General features: G+C 40.6%; 1 protein-coding gene across 1 annotated transcript in view; it reads left to right on the plus strand.

Annotated features, from left to right (window-relative positions):
* The first annotated feature begins 22,303 nt into the window (after nt 1-22,303).
* Nucleotides 22,304-23,328, plus strand: part of kcnj12a (potassium inwardly rectifying channel subfamily J member 12a) — a 31,213-nt gene continuing 30,188 nt past the window's right edge. The window contains exon 1 of the mRNA XM_088936859.1: nt 22,304-22,843. The gene's annotated coding sequence lies outside the window, so the exon portion shown is untranslated. The remainder of the gene's footprint in view (nt 22,844-23,328) is intronic.

Below are 23,328 nucleotides of genomic sequence, written 5' to 3' on the forward strand. Positions count from 1 at the left end.
TAAGTACATTCAAACCTGTCAAGGGAAACAGTTGGGGATATGACACTTTCAGAATTGTATCTGTATGAACTGTTTGTTCTACTAATCTTACTGGTGAGACAAGAAAGGCAGGGGGCAGTGTCATCTTGTCATCTTCAGAAAGTTATGGTCTGATGTTTCAGAGACAGCTTGTAAAAATTTAAACATTTCTCAAATTACTTTTACATCTTTAATGGATGTGGTGGCATTAAGCTTTCCACACAGGATTAAGAGCTGTTCCACAGGACAACAGGATGTGTTCAAGTGTAGCGACATTCCCCACTTCCGGGGGTTATAAGCTCGCTTAGGAAAAGAGTGGCTTTCTGCTTTGTTTCCAATTCAGAAACCTGCAGTTCAAACAGTTTTTATTTGCATCTGCCTTGCGGGGTATTGGCCTTGGCGCAAAGCACGTCTAGACCTCTCTGCAGGAGTTGCGAGGAGAGAGAGTCACTTAAAAAAACATTTTGTGCGCAAGGCTTGGGGAAAAAAAAAAACCTGAAAAGGCCATTTTCAGTTTCCGTCTCCGGAGAACACCGGTTCGCGTTGGACTGCCTCCCCCTCGGCCACAGGTGTGCTCCCTTTAGAAATTACCAGAGTGTCAAAGTAGTGGCAAGCAGGAAGGGACACTTTACCTGACACAACTGAGGTCACTGTCGCAGCGCCTTGCAGTAACCTGACACACTTCAAAACGAAACCCCCCCGAGAGAACTCTCTGATTGCAGGCCGGCACAGGCCGTGCCTGCGATCCCTCCCAAGAGATCATCTGTACTGACCTGCTTTTGTAGAACCTGTAGGAGTTGGGGCTTTATCTGATGTTTTACAGACCATGGAAGCTAATGTAAACAGTCTAGGGGGATTTTAATCTGCTCACTGATTTCTACTTCACACATGAGGTATTCAAAAGGCAGGCAGAGCATGGTGACAACAAACGCATCAGACTATCTATCCAAAAAAAGGCTCAGGTTGGGACTGTGACGGCAGAAGGATTGCAGTCGTTTCTGGAAAACCATTCAGAAAGATTTCAGGCAAGGTGGGTAGGCGAGCCCCAGCACGGTCATGAGTATGAGGTAAAAAAAAAAGCATCAGTGAATGAACCTCTCACTGAGTGCTGCTTGACCTTTCAGAGATAAAATGGGACTGCCCCCCGAGACTATCAGGGTAAGGTCAAGCCAACATTACCGAGGAAGTAACTGCAATGCGCGCCAATAGGCTCCAGTCCAGAGTTTTGAGTATGGTCACATATCACATCCCAACAGTACTTCTAAAAGAAATGGTGCCAAGCGAAACAAGTGTCTGAGTAACGTCAAAATGTTCTGAGCTGCGCTTGCTGTAAAATGTCTGAATATTTTATGATACCAGTTAAAAATCGAACCGCTGCAAATCTCTCTGATCCGGTGTCGGATCTGACTGTATTGGTGCTCCAGTTTGGCATTACAGTATACAGTACGCATATGAGAGCCGATATATACAATACTTTCAGTAGCCAGTCACAGATTTATGCCAAAATAACTATTAAAAATCTCCCTAATTTTGTATTTGTACTCTACTATTGAGGAGTGCTCAGAACAATTGGTTTCAAATTATGTACTGTACATAAAATTCCAATACCTTAATAGCAATATACCCTATTAGTCCATTAAGGGAATGTGCTATATTACATAGTAAGAAATGCAGGTTGTACATTTAACCTACAATCTCAGACAATTTCAGGGATGCAAAACCTAAACAGGTTACTCTTATATAGTTCTTTTTTAACACACAAGGGTATAGTGGCTTTGTCCCCATCTGGGATTTGAACCTGTGACCCAATGGCCGGGAGTACAGAACTCACCGCACTGCATGAATCTAATGGGTTAATTATTTTAACTACATTCAGGTTGGGGGCGGCATAGTGGCACAGTAGTTAGCATTGCTGCCTTGTGCCACCTGGCCTTATCCTCCACGCTTGTCTAAATTCTCATATGGGAGGAAGCCACTCAGCCCATTTTGCCCAGTTGCGTTGTATAATAACCATGCACTTGTTCATGAACACAGACCGAGTGAGAGGGATGAAAACCCTTATGTCACTCCAGATACAGGCATAGTTGTTCTGTTGTGTTACCTATTCAACAGGACTCATTATAGCCTGTGGGCTAATTCTGTCTGAGGAATAGTCATAGCAAACATTCCAGCTTCCACACAGAGTGCTTTCAGCCGTGCCATTCCATAGCAAATGACTTCAATCCATATACAGTACATTCATCTTAAATCATTTTAAATTTACATCCATTTTAATGTCAGAAATCTTTACTTGACTTTAATGTTGTGGAATCTCTGCATTAAACAGCTTCAAAGCAAATGCACAGTTAATTATTTAGACCCTTACCGTATTTCTACTTCCATATACCAGTCTTTTTAAATAACTGTTTAAATTTAATGTGTTTTGGTTCCCAAGACACTTTCTGGCACAAGTAGTAACTGTGTACGAGCATGTGTGCACATTAAAAGCAGGGTTCAAAATGCCTTCAAAAGGATAAAGCTTGGAAGAAATTCAGCTGGCCTAGATGCTCGCAGTGATTCTGTTTTCAGAAAACCAGAAATCCCAAATTGTGCTAATTTTCTTTGAGTCGATTAAGAGTGTGGGAGAGCAAGATCTTAAAAGAAAAGAAGCGTTATCTCTCGTCTGCAGGATAAACACAGATTCCAGAGGAAAGATAATTTAATGATAAAGAAACTGTGTTTGAAAGTTCAGTAGATGTTTTTATTACACACTGTTTCACACAGTCATTTCTTTTTTTTTTGCCCATGTAATATCAGTATAGTATAGAACTATAGCACAGAACAAAAAGACAATCAGCTCTGGCTGAAGTAGCTTTAGTTAATAGTTTAATGTAGTAAAACTAACCTTGCTTGGTGACTGTATTCACAGCAGCAACTGGGAAACAATGACCAATTTCACATTATTACAAGACTGTGGGAATCACAGTAAATAATGAAGAGCAAGGAATTATTATTACTCCCAAAGTCACATTAAATTAATACCAACATCTAAAAATCTATATTTAACAGTAATGACTGTTGTTGTATGCTGTATCATACAAAAAAATTGTCAAAGCTGATGAAAGTTGCCCAGATATCCAGTTTGGTGGTAGAACAGGTCCATTTTATTTCTATTTTTTTTATTTAGAGAACAGACAACAGCAACCTAAGTACAACTGACATTACACGGCCAACCTTTTACAGTGCAAATTTACAAATATACATCATACACGAGAATCAAGTCTACTCTTATCTGTTCAGTTAATTCTAAAATTGTTTTACTCTCTTCTTATCAAGATGTTCATGTTCATGTTCTGAACTAAGACACCTGAGAGTTATATATCCAGTGGTCACTATACTTACAGTGTATAGCTTGAAAGGGAATGGATAAAGCCAGCCTGTATCTCAAAAGCGCCAAAGCTAAGGATAATAATAGACTAGTTTACTCAGAGTTGAAGGCAGGATGTATAACCAATTTTCATTCAGAGAAGAACTCCTGTCTGCTGCAGGAACTGTGCTTAACCTCAGCCTTGGAGCACTGACTCACGACCACTGCATCAGCAGACTGAAATACACCATTAATACAAGTCATGCACTTCACCTGGCCCTTTATTTATGTTGTAGAGATGACACGGCAGCTCATTTGAAGTTAAAGCACAACTGATACAGGGGCTTTCAAGCAGACTACTGTCCTTAAACTGAATTCAAAGAGCTATTTGCGACCTATTTGCCCCAGACACCGCCTTTCCGAGCAAAAGCCCAACTCCCATAAATTTATTCCTGCATGTGCTCAAAATTTGCCACGCTATCTATGCTACGAACGATGAAAGAAATCTCTTGGCAACGGGTCTTTTAAAGCTTTCTTGTTGGACAGATACGTGCGATTCAAAGTTAATTCCAGGAGGCTGAGTTTGGGACACATGCCCCCTTTTGGAAAGAAAAGAATTCGAATATAACCAGAAGCACTGGAAAAGTTCTCCATCGTATTTAAAATAAATCTGCAACAAGCACAAAAACAGTTTTGAAAGGAACAGCCAGACCCGTATGTTTCACCCACTCAGACCAATTCAACATTAATTAACCAAGTTTTGAATAGATAATTATCCTCTTTTAAGGATTAAATTGCTGTTTTGTTTGGCTGTAAGTCTGGGAGTTCATTATCAAAGCTTTTCTCTGGCTTTGCCTTTTTTTAACCAGCTTTATTCAAAACTAATTCTCATAAAGCAACCCAGCAGGGGTTTTTAAAGGAAAATGTCATGCATGTGCATTGAAGCCGCCTGCTTTTTTATGGTGATGGGAGTTGATATAATTTTGACTCTAAATAAAATTCAATAAGATTCTTCTTTAAAAAAAATCCCAGTTCAATTCAACATGGCAAATTGGAATATGAAGCCCTGGTTTAAACCAGAAATTCAAGACTGGGGAAAGGCGCAGATACAGTACACTTAACTCTGAGTTCTTAATTAACATTCATGCTGTAATTCAACCAATTTGTATCAACCTCTGTGGTATTACACAGCCCCTGGGAGGATGAGAGACACTCAGCTATAGTTTGACAATGATGACATAATTTCAAACAATTAAAAAAGGCAGACTCTACAACTCTACAATTATCCTGAAGCTTCTATTAAAAGGAGAACTGCGGTCCCAGTTTCTCAGTCTGGATATTAATTTTCAGCAGCATAATAAAGAAACTGACGTTATACAAAACTTTTACAAATGTTGCACAGGAAACGTGCTTTTCGGGAAAGTACTACAAGTCGCCACGTTGTTGCAAACCCCTGGTCTCACTACAGGCGAGAGCAAGAATTCCCACAAATGGTGAGAGAGAGCGAGTTTCCACAAAAAAAAACCCTTCCTGCTCACTAGTAACTAATGTAATGCAATCTACGAGCGAATAAGTACAGTTTGTACAGCAGACATTTCACCGCAGAAATGTTCCAAAATGTTCTGCAGGCATTTTACAAGTAAGCTCCATTTATCTGCAAACGCACTTTGAAATTGAGAGCAATATTTCTATTGGGTTCAAAAATGTCTTCACAAGCCTGCTTGTTCACAGAGTCACAGGGCCGCTTCACATCACTGGACGTTTTGTTGCCCTGTTCTGAATCGCAGAGCATGGCTTTGTGCAGAACTGGAAATTCCGTCTACTTTTTTTTAATGTAAATTTGAGGTTTTACATGCTACTGTGTAGAAATGACTTTTTTTTGTGGTTTGAAATGCGTTCATCAAGGCTGATTCTTTCTAACCCCGAAATATAAAAATAGCGTTGGCGGTTCCCCTTCAAAGCGAACAGAGTGGCTTGTGGAAGGTGTACACTCCTGGCTTGCATGACTTTTGTTTTCAATGTGCAAACACCAACACTATGATTATGTTCTCCCCAGCCACGGCCCTCAGGGCAGGATGTGAACACATAGATGCGTCTTTCATCTTGTAACACGCCACATTGATAGGCATATCTCTTGCTACCTTTGCTGCAAGTATGCAAACACCTTACCAGTTAGAGGAGCTGCTGTTTCATCAAAAATAATTGGACGGACTAGAGCTCAGTTGACCACAGTGGAAATTCCAGACACAGCTGACAAGTAGCCTGATCCAAGCTCGATCTAGCCTTGTCAGAAAACTCCACCACTTTTTACACGCCTGTTATGGGTTATTCCTAAACCTGGATTATTCTTGCACGACGACCTATATTTGTCATATACACCTGACTGTCATAGTCCCCTTGAACTGACAGAGGGAGAATCTCAACAACGTGCGCAAATGACAATTTCAAAACGTGAAGCGGTGTTCTTCGTCCTCAAAACTTGCACTGGCATAAAACGTGCTGAGGCAGTTCAGATGATGTGATGCTACAATAATTTTACAGTTCCCCGCAGGGTGGCCATGTGCCACCAGGCTCAAGTAAACCCATTCCATAGTACATCACTGCATCGCTTGATTAAGTCTTTGCTAGGACAGCGCACAGTGACTTTTTCTGTGATCGTTGACATTTTCTAGACAGGGAGCCTGCAAGAGATGTCACACTGGAATTCAACCTGACAAATACTACAGTCTTTATGGACAAAATTACAGGGTTAAATCTCCTGTACGAGGTGTAGTGGACAATTACATGAATGAAACGTAATCGAGGGTCAGCATCCAAACTAGTGATGGTTTGGTGACGCTTTCTTCAAAAGAGCACGATGGAGCTGGCGCAATAACTCTGTATTGTGTGAACTGCAATAATAACTGTAGTTAAGGTAAAGCTGAAGCTCATCAGGGAAGTACAAAAGTGCAACGTAATGGAGTTCTCTGCTTGGATCAATTAAAGAAAATTTAATTAACTTGCATTGGCCTCCAGAAACAGTACTTCATAAATCTGTGCCAAATTATATTTATGATTAATTTAGATTACCCGTCATTTGTTACTTGGATACCGTTATATTACTTCATTAAATTATTTGAATAATTTGCTATTGAAACGATAACGTGTACACTGTGCATATAAAATGATTATAAGAAATACTTCACTTGAAGCACTTCATCTCCCTTAGCATAAGTTATTTTCTAAATAATGTTTGCTGAAACATAAGCTAATGTAACTTCTTGAAGCTGAACTCATGTCGACCTACAGGAGCAAGTGATTTTATGAATGGGTGTCTGAAATAATAAATGAACAAACTCATGTATGGTGAAACTTTGGAAATAAGACTTAAAATTTAAAACCGTTAAACTACATTTGACATGTATTTGTCTCCTGTGCATGATTAAGCAATAAAACTGTGACAGTAATTGAAAGATTAAGCTATTCATCCACATGTACCGTCTGCTGTGTATTAAATCGTGCTCAGAAGTTGTTTTCAAATTGCTACATTTTAAATTTCATTTGATGGTCTTTGTTCAACAACTTACATCACTGACTAGTGAATTTCTGCTGTTATGAATATTTCAGCAACCCTGGGTCAATTTCACTTTTAAAACACCCTGTTCACATATTAAAATTAAAAAAAGATATTCAATACATTTCCTACTCAAAGTAGGAGGGAAAAGACTTTGATTTATACTGATATTGATCGATACTTGGCTTTTTCTTACAAGTTGTCAGAGTGTGTCCATTCATACTTGTATGCAGTATCTGACTTGCCTTGAAAGCTTCCTTCTAGTGGATTCCTTTAATCTTCCTTCGATACAGTGTATTTGGACCGAAATTTGAGAATGGGACAAGGAGTTGGGTAGCTCATGCAGAATGTGCTTGAGACACAAAGGGAAAAATAGACAATACCCTGGCCTCTCATGTTAGAGAATGGCCTTCCTTGTAGAAAGATGAGACTTCTGCAGGAGCAGGCTACTCTTGAGATTCTTCCTTCTGTACTTTTATTGTCCCAGATGGGACTTTTGCAGGCAGGTACAGTATGAGACATAATACAATACACCAGACATTTAACACAACATGAACCTAATAACAAATAGGAAACATACATCTATGATGCGAAAGAAAAACAAACAAACAAATACTTAATGTAAAACATACAATCAATTGTCCAATTAATGTTAATAGGCATGGGAATAGAGGATTTTTTTTTCTTTTGCACTTGAATCTGGTTAGTCTTAATCGTTCTCCCTGGCACGTTTGAGGTGGAGATGTTCTTCAATGCCAAGATGCTTCAATGCTAAGACAAGCCAAAACCAAATTTTACTAATCTGAGTCCTATGCAAACTGACCAGCCATATGGCGAAGTACGGACATGATTATGAAATACAAAGTACAATTAAGTAAAAACGTAGTCAACTGAAAAACCGATACAAAATGTAAAATTCAACTGTTTACGCTTGCATTTCAGTGCGTTACTTTAAATGTACTTACATGTATTTGACAAAGTTTATGCTGGCTGGTCAATTATTTTTCCCTTTAACTTTGTGAAACCGGTTAATTATAATGCTCCTTTCTGTTAAAATCAACAGCTTTTCGAACTAACTTCTTGCATAAGCTCTTGCAAAATAGCTTACTATCACACGTGAAACAATATGACTGGTCACCTAGACTGAGGATAGACGACTTCTGGAAGAAAGGAAAGGGAAAATCTGTTAATATAAAGAATAATAGCTTGCAAACTGGATTTCTGAGTTGACCCATGCAGTAGAGAGGCATAGAAAGTGTGAGCCCTATTCATTTCGCTGTCTTTACTGAGTTGACCCACATAAAATAGATGTAGTCCCCAAAGCTTCAGGAAAAGCATGATGTCACTATCACACCATGTGAAGTTATGGTAGGGTTGTGAATTAAAAGGGTCTCTATGAACACTGAACACACTTTTTCTGCTGAAGCTGAAATATTTTATAAGGTGGACATTCAAAATTGGTTTGAACTGGATTGGAAGAATGCTGGACACAAGGGCTACTATGTAATTCTATTCTGTTATATAGGAATGCGTGCTACGAACCCAAGTAACCAGCTGTATTAAAAGAAGTTATCTTTAGCAAATAAGGAAGTAGGAAAATGTTTGGGATTTTGGCACAGGGAAGCATGATAGATAACAGAAAAAAATATTTAAGGATGTTCTAGTTTAATTACTTTGGGAAAGATACACCAAACATCTCTGTGAGTTTCACTCCCATGTGCATGAAATAAAAACTTCTTTTAATGTCTGAGATAGACTCCTGGCTGTCTTTTAAGGGGAAGCGGAAAAAAATGTCTCCAACACTGCTATTTTTAGTTTGAGATTTTTTTAGCACTTTTAAACACAAGGCGCCCATATTTTGAGAACGGTATCTATCCATTTCCATCAAATCAATCCTTGTCTGTTTAACAGATATTTTGATTTAAAACTGCTCAGTCTAGAAGACATACTGTCTTGCTGTGGAATGACTTGGATAGGTTCTCAGTTTTATACCTGAGGACATGAACTACAGTACTTTTCTACAGAATCACACGTGACATCTTAATTAATGCTTTTACTTTAAAAGGGAGATCTACATTAAAACCTGGGAGGTTTCTCAAAGGTTACATATAGTAACTTAGCTTGTCAAGGAATGAAGGTTAAGAGCAAGAGGTATAACTGTACAGCGAAGGAGAGTTTGATTGCATCTAGGCAGTTCATGCTTAAGTACTAAAGGCACGCTTTTGGGACAGAAACAAGATTTTTTTAACCTTCAGCGTTATTGAGCTTGAAGCCAACCCAATATGAAGCACTCTTCCGCTGAGTAAGAGTTAAACCATTATACAAAGACTAATTTCTTTAAAATGACCCCTTCCAAGAAAATCTAAAGGCTGCAACATGAAAAGAGTTATGAGGAAACGTGTGGGTTTAAATTGCATAAATGGTGCTTGGCTTTTTCAAAGCAAGATTAAGATGTACTTACAGAAAATGGACCGCATGAAACATTAAGCAAGGGGCTGTATCTCGATTCTGACGTGTGGAAGAAAGGATCTGATTTATGTGTAACACTTACACATTGCGTAACTGACCATGGAAAAACTTAATAGACTCTAAAAATAATATGCCTCCACTGGGACTTGCAGATCTTTACATTTTTATGTCAATGTGACATAAAAGACATATTATAAAGAGTCCAAGCTTAAATGAATGTTCGGACTATCTGGAGAATTGCTTTGCATTGTACAGTGTAGTAGTGAGTCTTGAATACATACTACGTAACATTTTTTGATAACCTAAATATTAGCTTTCTTTAAATGTACAGATGATAAGCTAATTTAGGAAAAGGTGCAGCTAACCAACCCTTTTCATTAATCTGGCCATATTGTCACTAGATTGCTCGGTTTGAGGTGGTACTGGTGGTATAAACTTATTTTCTGTCAGACCTCTGAAACATTTTTTTTTAAAATCCCACTTCAACATTTGATATTAACATATAAAGAATGAAGGGGTAGTATCTGTTAAAAACATTTACCCAATATAATTGCTTTCAAAAGAAAAGGAAGTCTGTGGGAAATTGCTACACTGCAAATAGCAAAGAAGGAGAAACAGAATTTCCTTAGAATTCCCTCGAGACAGAGACAAGGTAACTCATAGGGAGGGTCTATACAGTACCATTGATCTAAATAATAAGGAAATTACATTTTAATTTAGCCAAGATAGGACTAATCGCTGATTACAAGGGAAATAATATGATTACTTTACAATTTATGTTTGAGTGCTTTTCTAGAAACATGCATTTATAGTGCTGTACAATAGCACAAGCATCATGCACATAACAGAAGTAAAAAGAAAGGGAAAACAGAAAAGCCCTGAAAATTGACCCTTTAAAACAAAGAGTAGGACTAAATTACACTTTACAGTAAGAGCCATAATGAAAAGAGATCGTTCACCAAGTTTGAAAAACGGTGAAGAGTCTCTCATGGTTTAGGGCAGTGAGCTCCACTGTCGGGGTGAATTACCCACAGAGTGGATCCTGGTCTTCAGTACAGCCTGGAAAGATCTTCAGAAAGAGTGCCTGAATCAGCAGACCTCAGACCGAGAGTTGGACTAGAAACAGAGACAAGTCCTTAAGATGGATCTCAACCATTCAGTGCATATACTTCACGAGCACCTTAAAGTCCACTCAGTATTTCACAGGAAGCCAGTGCAATCTTCAGACGACAGGGGTTGTGCGATACAAAGTACTTTTAGCTAGCATTCAAATCACAAAGGTACGGTTAATTAAGGACATTTAATGTCAACTTCTGAGTAAACATTTTCAACATGAGGTTTACTTACACAAGATAGCTGAGTAGAAATGCAATTTTTGGAGGCTGCAGAACGTCTTAAATGAAGAATTCTGACAGATTCCCCAGAAAGCTACGGGTAACCAGTAACTAGTGACTTAAAACATTTCAGGGACTTTTTCCTTGAATTTGGTTTTTGGCTTACTGTAAGTACTGTATGTTTAACGGCTTTAGTGTAGCACTCTCAAGCTTTGGGAACATTTAAGAACACTAAAAGAAAAGTTCCTGATTGTGTTGGATGATGACACTGATCCATAAATTGTCTTATGTCATGTCTGCAAGTATTATTAACCCGATATTCTAATACTTTTGGCAACACATCCTCCTCTTGGGCAGGCATTTGACACCACAAATTCCTTGAAAATTAGCATAGATGTCATTAAAAAGGACTAAAACATCTCTCCTAACAGCCTTAGGAACATGGTTAAGAATTTAACAAGCTTAGGCCACTTAAATGGTTTTTTTTACTACATTTTATCAAGATTGGACAGACAAAGATATTCGGGTAGTGATATTAGCAGAGAAAGAGAAGAAGGAATATGGTTTGATGTACTTACAGTATATTGGCATATAGAAAGTGAAAAAGGCAAAATCTTCATGCTTTATTTCCTCAATCATAAATCTCCTTATATTTTTAAGCCAGCAAGTCTAATATGCTAATATACAGCATCTAATATATAACAAAGACCACTGCACAAGCCTTGGTACAGAATGGTTTTGATTTCAAGACAAACTGCCATGTGATCTTCAGATCTGAGTTCCAGTCATGGACTATCGGTGACAAATGAAGTTAACAGATACCTTAAATCGATGAAAAACATCTTTCTCATCTCCTCCGCAGTGGACAGAATGTCATGTAAATATTGCCAAAAAGCAGTTCAGTTCAAACGCAAACAGCAAAGACTGAAGCTAAAAAAAAGACCAGTGGTTATCTGTTAATTTCCATTAGCTCTGTGCTGAGGGAAATGTGATGATTCAAAGTTCATATTTGCTGTAGGAGGTTAAAACAAACAAAAACAAAGCATCATCTTCAATAGGAAAGGTAAAATTTAGATTATTTTAATGATCGCAATTTTAATTACGAGGGATTGCTGAATATACTCTTCTTCCTTTTGACCAAAGGCTAGCAAAGAGCACTTTTCATCCTCGCACCTAATGAGAGTATGATAGAGAAAATCAGCAAACAAAAGCAACATGTTACCAGACAAAACTCAGTGAACACAGCCCTGCAATCACACTTTAACCCCCACAATGTGCCCGGTGCGTTCTGGCAGAAAAGGGGAGCCTCAGAATATTGACATCTCAATTTGAAGCCACAGCTGTTAACTCAGCCCAATCCCATTTTGGGGGCTGGTTGCCTTGGGAACTAGACTATTAGCTCTCTTTGAATACATTTTTAAAAAAAATTGCAAGCAGTCATTTAGTGGTAAGGCAGTTATTTAGGGAAAAACACTAGAACAGCTCAAGAATGGATTTTTCAGAGGTGCAAACAGCACAGCAGTGGGCTGGAATCAGTGTTACATTAAGGCTTCTACTGTATATCTTGTCTTAGAGATGACAGTATTCAATCCCTGAATGCAGCAAACTATATTGCATTTTAAAATTAATTATAAATCAATAACCAAGGAGTTACTGATTTAACAGCATGGCTGAAATCCAATGTACATGTCGTTAGGGCTGGGGTACTAGGTCTAATATTTCCAAAGAAATTTGTTACTTTTGACACAGAAGTGCTTCTATCAGCAAAAGGGAGAAAACAATGGATCTACAAAATGGTGGGAATACGCAAGACGTAATCTGTGCTTTGAGCTTAAAAAGTTAAAAAGTTTAAAAAGTGAACCACTTTAAAAATAATTTTCTCCCCATCTTTGTGTCTTTATCCAGTAAATCAAGAAGGAGGTACATCACTTGCTTTTTACTCGGGCCGATTATAAATATTTCCCTCCAACAATGTAAGCGGAAAGGATTTTATAAGAAAACTACATAAGAAACAGTTTGGTATTTTAATAACAGAAAGAGGGACAAATACTGGGCTACCGATTGGAAATGGGCAGCCTCAAGTCCAGGAACGGCCAGTTCCACCTTAAGCTCCGCAAAAACACTGTTCACTCTCTTCAAACCTGGAGGGATCGTGGAGACTTTTCAGGCAGTATAGCTGAGACAGGGGAAGGCATCTCAGCTACCAGCTGATGACACGCACATGCAACAGGTCAGATCAATACTCTCGCATGATTAAGCCGCTAATAATGTGGAAAACTGGCCCAAATGCCTGAAACAGCTCTGGGAGGAGGGGATCTCGTTAAGACACAGAAAAAGAGCAGGATAATTGGGCGCTGTGACAAGGGCAGGAAAGAGCTTGAAGATGCCTTGACTAAACAACCAAACGCCTCCTGTTCAGCCAGTCTTTTAATTCCCGATCAGCACAAAAAGCACTGACTACGCAGGGGCACAGCTAGTACACAGAGGACAATACGCGGATGAAAATCAAGGCGAAAATACAAGTCTGGGGAAAGGTAGAAATGAGATGAGTCTGGGAAAAGCTGGGTAGACAGTGTTGAAGGGATGATGAGTCGGAGATGGTTGTGAGGCTAACACCGTGTTAGCTGAAAACTTACAGTGACATTTTATTTTTAATGGCCTAAAGCGTTTGAGTAAGAGCTACGCAGTGGATGAGGGGAGGGCCGCCTTTTCATAAGTTTTGTGAGCATTTCCCCACCCCACCCCCCCAGTTATTAGCATTATATAACCACCTCTTTGGAAATGGGAACTGTTTTTTTCACATCACAGTGACAAACGCTTTAAGCACACAGGAGGGGAAGGGCCCGGCGCTCTCTTGCACCACTTGTTTTATTTAACGCATTGGGGGTGAAGCAGCCCACAGGCACCTGGGAGGTCACAGGGGTCACTGCGTCACCACCAGGAGAGAGTCCTGGTTGGCCCATTCAAACCCCACCCTCCACGGAGCTCGGCCAATCGCGCGCCGCCCATGGGGAATCTCGGTCACAGTCGGCTAGTGACGCGAGCCATGATCGAACACGCAGCGACTGGATTGCACATCTCAGCCTGCGTTGGGGCTGTCATCTTTACCAGACACGCCACTTTCTTTTACAGCTTAGCAGAACCGCTGTTCACCTGGCCAACCTACAGTGCTAGAGAACCGAAGGGGCACCAGAAACAAAATCATCTTGAGATGTGGAATGGAGTCAGTTCTAAAAGTGATCAGTGATCTATTTCACATTTAACATGTTAAATATCACCACCCATCTTTGAACTAAATAAATAACAGCTGATATTTATTTATTTCGCTAAACTATGGAAGGTCAGTGCAATATCATAATACAGTGGAGGAATCGTAGTTTAATCACCTTCAATAAAGAGAGTTTAATACTTTTACAACAGGGGGTTGTAAAGAAGGTCAAGAGCATTCCCTCCATTGTATATTTACACTTTTCCCATCTGGGAGATCCCTCTGAGTCCCCAGATGTAAAAGTAAACAGACTCAGAAAATCTTGCTTCCCAGCTGCAATATCACACACATGCAATGTAAAGAAACTCTCATATCTCCTGTGACACTATTGTACTGTCTTCTCCATTAGTAACGTCTGTCCTTGTTGTTTTGTTGTATTGGACTGTGCCATAGAACAAATTACCCCCAGAAGACGATGATGCTTGACCTGAATCTAAAATGAACCACTTGATGACATAAGCTACCTAATCTTCCACCGTGTAGGGATAGAAGACAAAGCCTGACATAGAAGAACACACTTCAAGGAAAACAGGGACATTGGTGCTGCTGTGCAAAACCAAATCAGGTTCAGAAGTATGATTATGATGCACAACTGTTACTGTAAATTGTTTCTGAGGCACCTTCCTGTATTCCAAGTGTCCTACATACACAGGTGGCAAAACTGGGCCAACTTCTGATGGCTTCAACAGGGACTGGATCCCTTTTTTTTTTCTTTTTAATAGGTGGGTTTCTCAGTGCAAATCTAAAAAAAGAAACAAGACTGTGACAGAGCACTACATTTAAAATAAAGCTTGTCAGATGTTTTTGAAAGCAAAAGTGAAAAATACCCTTAGGGTACTTTTTCTATAGGTTCACACACATTAACACTAAAAAAACAATGAAACCAGAGCCTCTCGAAATCCATTTCAAGTGGACTAATTACAGAGGTTGGCTGTATATCTACACATTAGATGTTACTATTAATATTTAATGACACCAACGTGAACAGGCAGCTTCTGATGATTCCTAACCATGGGATATTTTGTGTTGGAAACATCAAGCCATAGGATATATTCTTTATTCTGCTGTACTGTACGTCACCTACCTGACAGTCATTGACAGTAAACAGTACTAGCAGTTTATCCTGCGTGTTTAGCTAACAAGTTCAAAGTAATGCAATGTAATGACTAAGGGAACTGACAGAGCTACAGTATGTATGAAGACACGCTCCACCTATTGAGAAATCACGGTACTGCACAGACCCAAACTATACGGATGCCTAACCCTATCTTTCCCCTGTTAAGCTGCAGCAGAAGTATACAACAAGTATACAACCAGAGGGAGGAAGGCTGATAGATTGAACACAGCTCCCTTCATTAGGTTAGCAGATGACTGTATATGGACATGATCCAATTTATGAAAACAGGCTACACTACCCTATGAGGCATAAAGAATAGCTCATACCTACCACAATTACCTGTGTTCAATGTCCTACAACTAAATTTTAATTTTGAAATTTGATTTTGGACACAATCCCACCATGAAGACGAAAACAGCAGCGAGAGGCATGTGTACCCCTTACAAATTTTACATTACAAATTTGTTTTTAAAGAAAATGAAACATGATCCCCTTTCTAATCACAGAAGGTACTTCTGGAAACAATGTGGACTGAGCTCGATCTTAGAATACCACTCATGGCAGTGCATGGCAGTGTTTCCAATGCAGTTTATGTGGTTTAAAAAAAAAGATTAGGGATCTTTCATACACTGGATTACAGTGCAAATCTGCATATTAACATTCAATCTAGGAATTAAATCGCTATATATCCCATGATATAGCACTCTTACCACCTTGTAGTTCAATCTCAGAAGCTAAGCAAGGATGGGGGTGATGAGTACTAGTATGGGAGACCTCTAAACCAAGCTGTTAGGGAACCAGTATGTATCCAGTAGGATTTTCCCTGTGGATCAGAACCGCTGAACCAGCAATACGGTGGGAAGAGGAAGAGGACATTACTGTCCCTTGGATGAGACATGAAACCGAGGTCCTGAGTGTGACCATTGCCGTTCCACAAGGGCTCGTGCCCTCCGCCTCTCCACCCCACCGGTTCGTCCCGCAACACCTGAGGCGAGAATCCGGGTCTCCAGCGTAACGCAACAGGGAACCAGCCGAGTGAGCTAAAGGAGACCTCCCCCAGCCCAGGCGGCTGAGGTCCCTGCTACGCGCCGGGAGGGCGGTGACGTCCCCGTGCCCGAACTAGCTCCGCTACATGAGCACATTGGGCACCTCCCACTGAACCTTCCAAAAGTGTTGGGGTGCTGCTGGCTGAAGCGGCCGGGGCTCCCATAAAGGGTTCACCAAAGTTCAACCGCTGGAGCAATTCCTCTCTTTTCCATCCGGTCCCCACACGCAGTGGGGTGTCCGGTGCAGAGCAGCTGCTGCACATCAACCAGGTGGACCTCTACGTCTGCCAGGTGCTTTTGGGAGGAAAAGAGCTACAAGGAAGGAATTATTCTTAAAACCTTTGCCAGTGAAATAACTAAAGGAGGTGGTTGCAGCAATACACTGCAATGTGGTAGACGATGAGGAGCAGAGGCTGACGAGACAAAGGCCCAGGGGTAGACAGAGTGGCCCGATGAGCGCGGACCGCGAGGCGGGATCGCATAATTAAAACGTTCGTGTCACTGCTTTTACTGTTCAACCTTTTAAAGCTCATGACGTAGATTCAAGATCGCACAATATCCTCACAGCTCACCACGGACATTCAATCGCCGCCCTTCTACGAGCTAACGTGTGGGACGCGGAGAAGCAAAGCTACTACATCATGGTGAAACAAAGCGAGGCTTGAGAAACGGCCAAATGCACACAATCCCCATCTGTACAATAGACAGGGTGATCCCAAAATGCTCCGAGACCTCTCCTGCTGGGTTAGGGGAGAGAGACTGAAACCAAAAACCGACTCCAAATGTGTGCGTAACAAATGTCTTTTGTATTAGTGCACTCTTTCCTGAAACAGTCCCCAGGCTCACATAAAGTCAAAGACTTGGCAAAAGCGATCTGCATACTTGAAATGGCTAAGGGATAAACACCTGTCTTCCTCATTTGAAGATTATTCACCCATGTAGTTTCAAAAGTTCTCATCTCTGTGGGTTACTGGCATCACACCATCTTGACTTTTATTATGTAAAAGTTTCTACTCCTTCCTTTGTTCTCTATTTGAGAAGTGAGTTTGACGCAGCGCAATCTGATGGCTCCTACTGACCATCAGAACAGCTGTGCCTCGCAGGTTTAGGGGTCTGGAGGCTCATTTACTACTATTACTAACTTATTTGGCTTGATCCTCAAGAGCTGGATATTCTGCTGGAACAATTCGGATGCAGAACGCAAGGGTACAAACACTATCGTCTCATCCAGGACTTGAACCCACAGCCTTCCAATTAGGAGACCAGATCCCTAACCACTGCTCCACACGGAGCTTTGAATCCACCAACACAGACAAATCATCTCACTCACTCTCATTCTAAATATCAGCTTTTGTATTTTTGTTACAGCTCTTCGCATTTCTGACAAGCCCTATTGTACAATAATTCAACACGACTGAAACCCATGAATATGGAACGCGAGAGCAGACTCACTGTTCTGCCAGACTTGATTAAAAAGGGATTGGACTCAAAGAAATTAAAAGGGAGGTATGTAATAGGAATCAAGAGACACGGCTGCTGCCACAGTTTATTTCCAGAGGTTTTCTTCCTGCTTCTACCCCTGAGCAGTTTTGAGAACAGCAGGTGGGGATCAAATATTGTGAGGTTGAGTTGTCATGAAATGCCACTGGTGCATTCTCTAGGTCGACAGATATACAACCAGGATAAATTACACTGGTTCCAGCCCCATGTCCCACGTGTTAATCAAAATACGATTTAGATATATAAACCTTAAAACCAGCAAATCACGCAGAAAATCATTCTGATCGTAACAAAAGAACAAACTAGGAAACCACAGAACTGCTTTTCCGGTTAATAGCAAATGACGCAGCCAGCCGTTCACCTTGTCTCAGTGGACCTGACGACTTCCCAGGAAGGGCAATTTTCACAGAACACATCTGATCATCTCATTTTCACACATCTCACGAAACAAGGAAATATTCTTTTGCTGCCCTCCCAACTTTGGCCAACAGGGTCTAGAACAAAAACGCCTGATAAAAACTGGGGGATTTGTTCCTATCAGACATCCTTGGCACCTGGATAAGAAGGAAACAAAATCAGAAAAAAATGATGCCTGAAACATCGAGAGACGTTCACAATGTGTCGAGAATAAGCACAATAGCAGTAGCTTTGCATTTGTGACTCATCAGTATGCACAACAAAATGTTCCCAAAGAGGTTCTATTTTCAAGATTTTTACCCTCCTCGGTGAGCTATTTCACAGAAAATGAGGCTTCTAAAGAGCGCCTTTGCCCTGTGAATAAGATCCATTTTGGCAGCTGATCACTGTGAAAAAATGCAACACCAATTCCTGTCCTTATCCCATATCATTCTCCTGCACAAAAGAGAACAGTAAATGGAAACATTTGAGAGGTGGAGCAGGAATGCTCTTCTATCGAGGTAAAAACTACATGGTACATTATTAACTTGCCATTCCTGCTGAGAAAGGCATAAATGTTTTTTTTTTCCTCTACTTCAAAAGCATCCTCACGGCAATACTGCGCTAGTTCTTCTGACATCACTTCTGCCAGAGTAAAGAAACAGTGGCAATGGTGTGAGACGAAAACACACAAACAAGAAGCGATTCGGCTTCAGTCGTCGGAGGACGGCAAGTCAGGCCAAGCGTTTGTGAATTTAAACTGAAGGATTATTGGTATTCTTCAGAACTTCTGATTAAGTTTCTACAACTGTGCCAATTTAGACATATCTGAAATACTTGTTACTTTTGCATGTGATGAATTCACTTGCTCTGCAGGGTCTCCAACTCAAGTCATGGAGACGTTTCTGCTCCGGAATCCATTCGTGGAAAAGTAACCAGATACACACTGGTTTTTAAGTGAATGGTACACATTGTCAGGCTGAGGGAACCAAACATTTTCAGCCATGAAAAAAGGAGATCAGGAGACTTGTTTTCAAAATCCTCAAAGGCACAGTGAAAGTCATCCCCAAGGGATTTCTTCAGAATAAACAGTGAAACACAAAGGAGAGAACAAAAGTGGAAACTACAGTATATAGAAGTGTATTTAAAAGATAGAAATCTGCCTGCTAGCATAACTAAACGATAAAGTTTTATCCCAGGCTAGATGTATCTTTTGTGGTGGAGTGATGGCTCTGTGGTTAGGGATCTACACCTGTGGCTGGAAGGTTGCCGATTCAAATCCCACGGCCGGCAGAGGAATCCCACTCTGTTGGGCCCCTGAGCAAGGCCCTTAAACCCAGCTGCTCCAGGAGCGCTGTACAATGGCTGACCCTGCGCTCTGGCCCCAAGCTTCTCTCCCTGCCTGTGTGTCTCATGGAGAGCAAGCTGGGGTCTGTGAAAAGACAAATTCCTAATGCAAGAAATTGTATATGGCCAATAAAGTGATCTTGTCTTTAGGTGACATGATGCTTCTCAGATTTCAGTCTATATATATTGAGGTTTATAACTTTAAATTAGACCAAATGACACTTCATCACAATAATAACAATGACTTCAAAAAGTATGGAAGTCGTTTGGAGGATACAGGGCTGTTTATTGTTTTCAGAAAGCACTCTTTTATACAAAAATAACCAAACCACTCCAGTTCGATACTTCTGAGAGTCATCCTCTAAATATTCTGTGAGTTTAGTTTGCTTGTTTCTAAAATATACTTGTATGCATAGAGTTAAGGTAAAATACAGCTAGAATTTATATTGTAGTTATTCAGTAATTACATGGTGTAAATTAGAGTTCATGTAAATTAAAATAACTTTTTAGTAATGTATATAATGGATAAAAGGTTACCTTATTGACAATACAATTCTAAGCAAAACTAATTTTTTGCTTTTCAACAAATAGAAGTCACAATGTTGTCAAACAAGTAAGCAGGCGCAGCGATGAAGGGAAATTGACTGCTTTAAAAGAAGTAGAAAAACTCACTGTTGCTCCACCTTACTTTCTGAGGACGTTATATTTATTTTCTAAAAAACATTACTTGGCGACAATAGGAGTTCATTTCAGAGGTCTTTCGCTTCTCCTGCTGAAACTTTTGTTTCAAATTGTTTCAAGTTTAAAATGACCCTAGTGTGTGCACCTCAGGGTGACCCTGACGTCCCAAAATGGAACCGTTCAAGACTGAATTGCAATATTCCGTTAACCACCTGACGAGCATATAGAGGCATATAGAAACAGGTGGGCAGTATACTGTATGTGTGAGCTGGGAAGAAAAAAAAACCCTATAATCTGCAAATTTAACCATGAACAGATGGATGGACAGAGAGCCCCCGGCAAGAAAGAAGCAAGGGGTTTTAATTCACTAGCTTTCTTAAGATTTCGACAGCATGATCGGACAGGTCATGGGACATAACCAGTGGTCGTGCATTGATCACATCTTAAGTATTTCAGCTGCTTATGCAGATGTTGTCAGAGACAATGCAGCCTTGTTTGAATGGTACAAGCAAGGCTCGGATCGAACTGCAATCGTGAGCACTATTAAAAAAAAAGGCGCAAAACTGAGTTTGTGTTTGATACACACCCAATTTTCCGCTTAAATGCGTTCTGCATCTGTTTTTGTTTAAGCTGACTGAAGTTGATCTCTGAAATTAAGACAATGAAGGATTCTTCCAATGGAAATGCGGGTTTTAAATTAGAAACCAAATGCATGTGGGAAGCAAAAACCGACGGAAGCTTTTCAAAAAAAGCAATTTGGCCTTCGGATTTTATATCGCACAGTACAGCAGAACTGCTCCCCTCTGATACCAAAAAAAAAACCCAATAAACTGGAACTGTCAATTATTTCTGAAAAATAATAAGCTTGAGAAAATGACTCCAGTTTTAATAAAGACTGCAAAAGATAAGGAGCAAGTAAGTTGGCTTTTAAAACAGCAATAAATAAGTCCCATGAATTATTAAACCTGAATACTATTAATGCACCCACAGAGGTCAAAGTGACTGTCGATAACGTGGCAAGAGAAAAACAAATACTTCCAAGATCCTTCCTTCCTGATGGTAAGTCTTTTTAGTACACAGCTTAACTAATTAATATGTACACAGCAAACTTCTGAGGGAGCCCGGCTGCAGGCCAATAATATCTATTATTCACATCGTTTAAGGACCTTCCCTTTCATTTAAAGACCATACCCGTTCTGCAGCAGAGATGCGCACTCTCAATGAGAGTATTATTAGCATTCACAACAGTCTGGTGAAAATGCTGCTCAACTTCCTGTTCATCTGGCAATCCAGGAAGCTACGAGGGGTCTCAGTAATAATGTCCGCCCATGGCTTTCCTCAGCATCACCCTCATAAATATGCAAATTCCCCTGCAGGCTGCACAAGCTCTCCTGGTCCCCCGATGCCTCCCTTTAACATGAAACCCCATGACCCTCGGCCTCATCACATCACCCACCATAAGTCCACAATCGTGCGCATCTTTACGGAGAGTCGAAGACTACGTAAATCTCAACAGGGTCGTATTCACCCAAAGGGGTTTTTTTTTTAGAATGTGGTGGAAAAGGCTGGAGGCTTTCCAAAAGTTTAAACCCAATGCCCTGAAAATAACTTTCTGAAAACATCGTGCAACGTTCACCGATATTGGCAAGAAGTATGGAAGTTACAGAGTAGAACCCAAAAAACAAATCTATATGGTTCGGCATTTCGGCTGAGCAGAAGGACTTCCACATACCTTGGCAAAGAGTTCTCGTCTTCCAAAACATATGGGGATACAAAAAAAAAAATTAACAGCTGAAGGGGAGAGATTCTCTTGAAGGGCAGAGGCTGTTGCTGGGGAGGCTATGACGATTGATACAGAAAAAAGGAAAGGAAAAAAAAACACGACAACACAAAGCAACAACCTGTTATTGCTAAGAGAGATGGCTGGACTGCAGCTGAAGGAAGCCACACCACAGTGCACAGGAAAATTTCAAGCGCCAATACAAGCCTTTCGCATGGATTTGATCAAAAACATAAAAGAAATGCTGATGTACGGCTTTAGGTGTACTTATTTGTACATCAAGTTGCTGTTCATTGGCAGTACAGCAGGAGGGAGTGTGTGGAATGAGCCCACAGTGGCTTTGAGTGCCAGCTACTGTGACACGCTGGGAGAGCGAGCGAGCGAGCAACAGAGAGAGAGAAAGAGAGAGAGAGAGAGAAACTGCAGCAGATCTGGATCAGATAGCAAAGACAGAGAGAAGGGGAAAGAGGGGAAAGCCAAATGTTTTTTTTTAAAAAGGAGAAAAACGCTCAAAAAGGCTTCAAACTACAACACGAGCACACATCTTTACTGAGCTCCAAAGCAGGAGTTAAGGGCTAAAGAGCACCCATGTGGTTTTCATGCTGGGAAATTGTTACTTAGCCACCTCTTCCAAGCCAGAGGTACTGGTACTGCTGGTGGGGGCGACTTCTTTTCTTCAATTATTATTTTTGGAAAGCAAAAGAACAAATGAGCCAAGAGGAGTAGGAGACCGTCGGCGAGCGACAGCGTCTGGAGAGCTCGCCCAGGCACGCACCGGGCGAGAAGCCGCAACGCGAGGATTGATGGAGATGAAGAAGTTTAAGGGGGTTTTAAGCTTTTGCCTCAGACGGATGGAATGGCTTTGCCCGTAGCTGTCTGAAAAGTGAGGAGCCCGAAAGCCGTGTGGAAAATGTTCAGGTTTGGCTAGCGGGGAAGAAGGGATAACAGAAATAAATTCGCGAGTGCGAGACCGAGGAGAGACTGGCAGGTAAGCAGGAGTTACAAACTTTGCATGTAGTTCTGGCTGCGCAGGTGCTGTCTGTTTCATCCAATCTTGCTTGTTTGGAAAAGCGGACAGGTTCAGCAAACACCTTGCACATTTTCTTACTCTTGGGATTTGTATGCGTACAGTTCCTTTTGTATTGTTCAAAGTACACTGGTTACAGCTACGCTTGGCACAAATGTCAGCTGTGTGGTGCTGATACTGGCATCCTAGCAACTACTGCATAATTGCAAAGCACCAAAGTAAATGCTGCCTACAAATAAAACACTACCTGCAGCTTAACAGCTTAAGAGGAATCTGAAAGGAAACATCTGCAAGCTGAAAGGACTTTAACAACAGCGTTTTTTTATATTGTCTTTTCTCATCACCCTCAATAGGCTTCTCCTGTTACTATTTACTACCTCCGTCATTATCCTGAATTGCAATTTTGTGCAGAGGTACCTGTTAGTGGCCTGTGATCATAAAATGAA

This window comes from Atractosteus spatula, chromosome 18, assembly GCF_055471065.1.
Source record: "Atractosteus spatula isolate fAtrSpa1 chromosome 18, fAtrSpa1.hap1, whole genome shotgun sequence".
NCBI classification, from domain to species: Eukaryota; Metazoa; Chordata; class Actinopteri; order Semionotiformes; family Lepisosteidae; genus Atractosteus; species Atractosteus spatula.